Genomic DNA, 8465 nt, shown 5'->3' with positions numbered 1-8465 from the left:
CATCAAGTACAAAAATTAACTTAAGGGAGGTATTATTGCAAATGTGTGACTTTGCATCTTAACTTCTTTATAGGGAATTTTCACCTGCTGTAATCCTCTTTGAAAAGCCACAATAACAAATATGTATTACCAAATGAAAATGAGTGTGGTTCCAATCCACAGACATGGGGGGAAGAAAGAAGCACTTTAAAAGATTCAAATGTGTTAGGTGTCAAACAAAAGCAGAACAAGACAAACATTTCAGACATCTGGGAGGTGTGTAAAGAGAAAGGTATGGCATTAAGGGTAACTGGAGAACTACCCATGAAAAACTGCATTGGGACTTAAATGCTTTTAAGTCTCTTGTTTTGTTGTCTTTCATAAACTGACAGATCAGTTCTTCCTAAATGAAAATTAGAACTGGCTACAGCTTATACAACTGCACCAATATGCCAAAGCTCAACTCACATTTACAACTCTTTACTCTAACAACAATTGCATACGTGAAGCGGAGTTTGATGAAAGCAATCCTAATCATTCAACTGACAAATTTGCTTCTACTCCTACAGAGATAATGGCCTCAATTAAACAATTCAACCAATATATGGAAATGAAGATAGCAAAAAAATAATCCCCAGGTTGACGATGACACAAATGATACTTTAAGTAACAAGATATAGAAAATACAGTAGTTCACCCTTGTTTCTCTCTATACGTTGTGTGACTGTACACAATCTGTAGGTTGTACTAATAGCTAATTTCTAGTGCAAATTAGGACTCCAATCTTCTCTGGTTCTTTACCACAGCTCCCATTCTCCTCTCTGCCACAGCCAAATGGCTCTGTCTCTCTGCATCTCTCCTTCAATTTCCTTCCCTTATTCATCCCTTCATCCTGCTGCTGTCTCTCATCCTCCAGCTGGCTCTTGGCCTCCGCCCAGGTGGGCTGTTCGCCCTGGAGGATCATGATGGCCTGGACAGTCATGGGACTTGATCATGTTCTTTATATTCAGACTTCATACTAAATGAAAAATGGACAGCCGTACAGAAGAAAGGTGAAGGGATGAGGGTATCCTTCTTGCTGAGTCAGATTCTAATTTTAAAGTGTTTTTTGGTAAAAAAAAGAAAAAAAAAGAAGGGCAGATACTTAGAGATTAATGAAATGAGCTGGCCACATTTTAGCTTCTTTGACTACCTCTGAAAAGGAAAATCGTTTTGCAATTCCTGATTGTATCTGTAAGATTTGTCTTTCTGAATGCTGAAAGGATTCTCCTTATACATGAGACAAAGACTCACAGATTTGAAGTGATAAAAAGTTAAGGGAACACTAAAGTTATATACCCACTGTCCAGTGAGGGAGCTGCACCCTCACACTCTACTTCTTCTGCTATTAGGCCCCCAGATCCCTTAACGTTTGCATTACTGAACATAAGATCACGGACTAGTAAAACAGTGTACATTAATGACCTTGTTACTGAGCATTACTTGGATTTTTTTAATCCTCACTGAATGCTGGCTATCCTCCACTGCCACAACAGTTCTCATTGAGGCTTCCCTCTCAGAATACAATTTCCCGTTCTCGCTCAGGCAAGTGAAAAAAGTAGGTGGGATCACTGCCATCTTCTCCCGAGCCAGAGATTGTACAGAATGTAAATTTGGCAAATTTTCCACCTCTCAAAGCATCCTTGTTCTGTCAATATACAGATCCCTTAAACACAACTCAGATTTCCTCTTGGAATTCGCAGATTTGCTATCCATAGAGCTGGCTAAATATGACACTGCCGTTAATGGGTGATTTTAACCTACATATTAAATGACGGTTCTGACCTAAGAGCTAGGGAAATCATGGACCTAGTTATTAGCCTTGATTTTGTTCAACATGTGAATGGTCCAACTCAAAACTGGGGGAACTCATGAGATTTAGTTTTTACATGCGGAATAAATGCTGATATTGCCTCCATCGAGCGTATTTTGCATATTTTAATATCCTAATGTGTCCCGACCCTGGAACTTACACATGTCGTTTAATCGACTGTACTGCCAAATCTACAATGTTCCAGACTTTAGCAGACATTCTAAGATCCGGTTGCGCTGCCATCTCTTTATCTGATAGCGTCAACAGTGCCTTAACCACGGCACTGAATTCTGTTGCTCCCTTAAAAAAATGAAGACGAACACGGTCTAAACAAGCCCCATGTTTTAGTGACAATATCCGTACATTAAAAAAGAACTGCAGGAAATTTGAGTGAAAGTGGAAGGCGACTAAACTAGAGGAACACCTTCTTGTATGGATGGACAGTTTTAGGGTCTATAAGCAAGCAATGTGGGTGCCAGGACAGCCTACTATTCGGAGTTAATTAATTCCAATAGTAATAACCCAATGTTCATTTTTAAAACAGTCGCCAGTCTCACATGTAATAGCATTGTTACAAAGTTAACCATTACTGCTGACCAAAATTGACCTAATTAGAAATACGATAACTGATATGATTGATGTCTCAATCCGTGAGGCTGACAATGACCAAATAGCTCAACCCAATGGCACTCTCTCCAAATTTACCATTATCTCGCCAGAATAATTCACGAGCATAATTACCGCTTCTTAATCCGTGTTCCACGTTCTATAGACCCAATTCCAACCAGTCTATTTAAAGAATTACTACCTGTTTTTCTTAGTCCCTGTCTTCTCATTGAAAATAAGTCATTATCAGCGTGCTCAGTTCCTTTAATTAATTAATTAATTCCTTCAGTCTGCCTTTAAAAAAGCAATTATTAAACCTAACTAAAAAAGCCAAACATGGACTCACAAATCTTGCAGAACTACAGACCAATATCTAATCTGCCATTTATGTCAAAAATACTCAAAAGAGCTGTTGCTGACCAAGTCATAACCCATATATGCCAGAATAGTCTGACTAGTTATAGAATAGTTATGACTTCCTTTATCTCTAGTTTTTACCCTTGTACTACTTTCTATTTCCCTATTTATTTTGAGTTCCCTGTTGTACAGTGTTTTGAGAACATGTCTTGAGGCAAAATTGCACTTGAAATAAAATTGAATTACATTGAATTATAATAATTCATCCTGTGGATGCCCACGTATCCATACAGTAGTTGACATGACATTTCACTCAAAACTGCATTTGTCAACCTCATTGTGGTGCTAGAGGAGAAGTCAGCAGATTAATCGGTCTGTCATTGGGATTCATGATGGACATGTATATCAAAATGCAAAATGTAATGCCAATCCATCCAACAGTTTCTGAGATATTTCAGTTTGGAACAAAATGGTGGACCGCCAGGCTAACATTGCCAGCGTAGCTACAAACCATTCAGACGTATACATGCACACACAGACAAACATATTGAGTTCTTACCTGTGATCACTTTTTTATGAGCAGAACATTATACGTTCTTTATAATAACTATAGCAATGCTATGCAATAATATATTTTTTGTCTTCTTTCTCTAAGTTTGCCACAAAGGTCATAGGGTGTTTGATAAAAAAGTAGAACAGCCAAAGGTGGCGAAAACAACTTGCATTTTAGATGCGACACAGAGGATTACATCTAAAGGCTAAGATGGCAAGGTAATATCCAATGTCTTATCTTCTGCTGCTTGTTAGCTGTCTTCAGCTGTACAATGACAGGCAGGTACTTGTCAATGTCTCTGGAACTCCTAAGCCACCTGCTTCTTTCTCTCCAGCTCTACAGACATGGCCTCTACCTTCACCCGTGTGTCACTGATCCTAAAAAAGCTAAAAGGCACCTTGTTCACCTGCTCCCCCAACGTAGTCCATTTCTCTACCAGCTGCTTGGAAAGACACTCTCTCTCTCAAACACACAAACACACACACACACACACACAGATGAGTGACAAAGTGGTTGTTATAGACACAGGTGTTTAGTAAAGTGAATAGACAGACAGAGACTTTTTTTTTCAAGTCTGTCATACAATTAAATTAACTTCTTACATGCCCAGATGTTTGTTGACAGGGTTATCGGTTGCTGTCATCAGTCCTCCTGTCCATACTGGCCAGGTAGTGATGAGGTAGTGATGGAGGAGAATCAGAGCAGAGGCAATGTGCTCTTCTTTAACATAATGGAAAAGTAATTAAATCATTCTAAGTATTATTGATGCAACTGACATCAACCTACTGACAATAAAAGGTAAGTCTGTGTGGGAAATATGCATATTAACTTACCACTCTCATCTCAAAATGTAATTAAATTTATTTTTTCAATTACACAATCAATGTGTAGTGAAATTCATTGTGTCCCTGTACCGTCTCAATAAAAACAATAATGATAAAATTGATAAAAATAGTAATAAACAACACAAGAAAATTAGGTGGTGGGTGGGGGGCTAGCCATAGTTCTCACTGAGGAGACGGACAGCCTGAGGAAAGAACATGATTCTTATAGAGTGTGTAACAGTGATCCAAGGTTTTCTATTGACTGGGTGTTAGCTAGCAGGATGCTGGGCAGTGGTGTGCAGTGTGCCCTGTTCCTCAGCCTGTTTCTGATCACCTCTAGGCCTTCTCTGTGACTTGTTGCTAGCACATCCGTTGTTGTTGTTGTTGTTGTTGTTGGTGTTTCTGCTTAACATCTCGCTGGGCCAGGTTGGATCGGGAGCGAAACTTTCACGGAGACGGCCTGAGTCCTTTACATTTTAAAGTGTCTTTGTCGTATATAGATGACATAGTTCAGGTTGGATTAGAAGATTTAGTAAAAAAAAAAAAGTTTGGATTAGTACATTTTCTGAATGTTAAATGTGATGCGTTTTTTTCAATATTGTGTTGTGTTATGAACGTTAGAAGACAGCCCAAGCTAAACCAAGCATTGTGGAAAAGGGCTACAAAACCCTAATTTAAAATGAGGTCTGGTCGAGAGGCTTGCGAATGCAATTAAAGTCAGGTCATGTTTAATGGGCACGAAAATGAAAGCCTCCTGATGTGGAAGGATGTAAAAAACTTCTCTCTGTTCCTGTTCAGCCATATTTAGGTTACTGCCTTCACTCCAGACAGCAATCCTCCCCCCTCCACTCTCTCTCTCATTCAAAGGCTGCCGCACTCAAGTTGGCTCGTCTGGAGGCTCTGATGAGCCAGATGCATTTATTTATACGTAAGGCTCTTAAAGGCCTCATCATGTCAGAGGTAGGATGATGAGACTCTAGTCACACTGAGGTAAGAAAAACCAGCCACAAAAAAATCAGATCAGATGACCAGGAGGACATCATTGGGCAACTCACAGAAGCTGCCTGGTGCAGTTGACTAACAGAAGGAAGCGGCTCCTGTTAGCATCACAAAGTTAAATGGCGGTCAACGATCCCAATTACAGCCCCGCGAATACAGAGTCTGTTAAATGTTAGACGTAGGGATGTGGTTAGTGTCTCACTTAAGAATTCTTAGGATACCCAATTCAAAAGCACCACCTACAAATGTGGTAAAGCAGACTATGTGAGTCAGTGAGTTTAGCTGGTTAATTGGTGTAGCAGGACTCTCTGAGCTCTGGCATTGTGATATGGATCCTGCTAGCAGCTAGTGGTCAGAGGGCCTTGACGCCTCGTTACCCAGAGAATGGTGATTAGCTCTGGGTAATGGTGCCTGTCAGTCCAATTAGCGGCATTATGTGTGACCAGTACCCTATGCCACTAATTACAACCGGGTCGCGAGTGAATCAGAAAAAAGAAAGAGGGAAAGAGGTGTCCTATGAGAAAGTATGTGTGTGTGTGACACTGTGACATGAGAAGGAGAGAGAATGTGTGTGTGTGTGTGTGTGTGTGTGTGTGTGTGTGTGTGTGTGTGTGTGTGTGTGTGTAGACAGATGACCCTCTCTGCAACAGCATCTACCGTGTCATTTCCAATTACAGCGAGCCTCAGGTCTTTGCAACACCATCACCCAGCTTACTAGACCTCATTTGCTCGACACCAAGCGTCAATCAGCCATTAATACACCGATTCATGGTGAGCCACGACCCACTGTCCTTAATGTAATATTAGAAGCTGCTGAGAGGAACTGTTGGGGTATAATTACATGTATCAGAGGGATGTAACACCACAGTGCATTTCAATTGAGTCAACTTTTTTACATCATTAAATAGGTATTATTATTACAGTGGAGCCAATGAACAAAATGCATTAAGTAACATTAAGGAGCAGTGCTCCAAGTATAGAAATGCTGCGAATACTAAAACATGCACAAAAGGCTAAATGGAAGATGAAATATAGCATGCAGCAGAAAGTTAAACGAACCTCTGTTTTCACTTAGAAATGTTTGCTTCATTTTGTACAGCGCTGAAAGTATCACATTACAAGTTTACCACAATAAAAAAAACTGTTCACATGGCAGCTTATTCTCTGCAATTTAACATGTTTATCTGAATAAGGAAAAGGAACATACATTAAAATTGCCATTACTAACATTAAAAATCAATAAGAGCCATCCTTTACTGCTAAAAAAAAACACTTTAGTTTAGTTTATTCACATTTAAATAGATGGTACTGGTAGTCTACAGCAGGAAAAAACTTTCACTTTCCTTGCTTGGTTTCCCTTTTCAAATTTCCTCCACAGAAAATGTATACGTACAGACTAACTTTTGAACATGCACTAATTTGAATGTACAACTGGTAAAATTGACTATTTAAATGGTATAAACAATTACAGTATGTGTGTTGTAGATCAGTTGCTCATCACAACCAGAGCCTACTTCATCACAACATGGCAATGTGATGTGAGGCCCTCCTTTCAACCAAACGGAGAAAAAACTGCTGAGAGGATTTTGAGTGTGTGCTGTTTTTTTACCCTTATGTACTGGTGAAGTAGAGTTGTTTACTTGCGAGTTTACTAGATTATAAAAGTGCTCCACAAAGTATCAGAAATATACAATACCTGCATGTAAGCCCTTGTTGTTAAGGCAACAATTCACATCAGCAGCAGCGAGAGGGAAGCTGAAGTGCTGTTAAGTGCAGAGGCTCTTCAGCCTAGAAGCACTGAAATGTGATTCATACTGTGCTCCTTTTCATAAACCTGTGTGTCGACGGTTTGGGAGGTGGTGTATGTGCACAGTGAGTACCTAGCCAAACACATTAGCAGATGAAATTTTCTGCTCTAATTATGGTTGTACAGGCAGGGCTATTCATCTGTGTTAATGTACTCATGAAGGACTACAGGTCAGAACAGTGTGAAACAAGAGAGAACAGCATATTCAAAGAGATGAGAAGGTAAGAGAGGGAGGAGAATAAAGGGGAGGCAGGAAAATATTGTGTATCAGCCAGTCCTGTTTTTGTTTTATTTTTTAAGTGTTCATCTGCCATTAAAAAAAAAACATAATGGGAAATAATGGAAATGTCATCTATATTCATATTTCACACTCATTATATATGTACTCACTTCCTGTACTCAAGTAGAAGTACAGATAATTGTGTTAATAAATACTGATTACTAGTAGAAGTACTGATTTAACTCTTACATTTCAGTGAAAGTAACAAAGTAGAGGCTTGGAAATTTACTTAAAGTATAAAAGTAAAAGTAGCCTTGCGAATGACAAAGCTACCTAGACCAGACAAATGTTACTAGAGAGCAAGCTGAGAAACTACAGTGGACATGGAGAAAAGGCTCTTTGTATGCCATTGTCTACATTTTAAGTGGATGTATGCCAATAGGCCTAAAACATATAGCCTGTTTATTGTGACAGAGACTGGGACTCCAGGTTAATAAGATTCTGACTGAGTGGCAAGATATCAATTCAAGTGTGATTTTGTCAGAAGTCTGTGTATATTCCCATCCAATTAGATTTAATTTGGTATTGATGACGCAAAAATAATAACTAACTCCGGTGAAATTATTTTAGATTTAGTGGGGATTAGATTTGGACTGTATTCAAAGCTGATTCAGTGTTCCAACTTGGCCCCAGGTGTGTCTGTTAAAACATGGAAGGAGACAACTTCTCTCTGTTGATGCTTTATAACAATGAAGCATCAGAATAAACTTGGGCGTTTGAAACTCTGCTATGGCTGTTTGTGTGGTAATAAAAGAAATAAATACCATTGTAAAGGCTACCATACACAATGCATAGGAATCATATATCCTAGTAAATAATAACAATAAACCCACTATTAATTACATTCTCTTAATGAGTAAGGACGTTCAACAATTGCCATTATATCGAATCAAAAGCCAGATGTAATCTAGGTAACAGGTGAAGAACACAAACAAGCTAACTTTTAAATTTCCAAGAATTATAGACCAATATAGCAACAGGCTTAAATGAACTGACAACATAAATTATATGACTTAGAGTTCTCAAAGACGCACACAATCTCACACCTGATAGACGACCTTTTGTACAAAGTAACAAGCCAGTTTTGTAAAATGTAAGGAGTAGAAAAGTTGCCCAAAAAAATAAATAGTAAAGTAGAAATATCTGAAAAATCTACTAGAGCACAGTAACAAAGTCTTTGTTACTTCCCATCTCTGTGTGTGTGTGTG

The sequence above is a fragment of the Etheostoma cragini genome, chromosome 19 (genome assembly GCF_013103735.1).
Source record: "Etheostoma cragini isolate CJK2018 chromosome 19, CSU_Ecrag_1.0, whole genome shotgun sequence".
Classification (NCBI taxonomy): domain Eukaryota; kingdom Metazoa; phylum Chordata; class Actinopteri; order Perciformes; family Percidae; genus Etheostoma; species Etheostoma cragini.
This window is presented reverse-complemented; position numbering follows the sequence as displayed.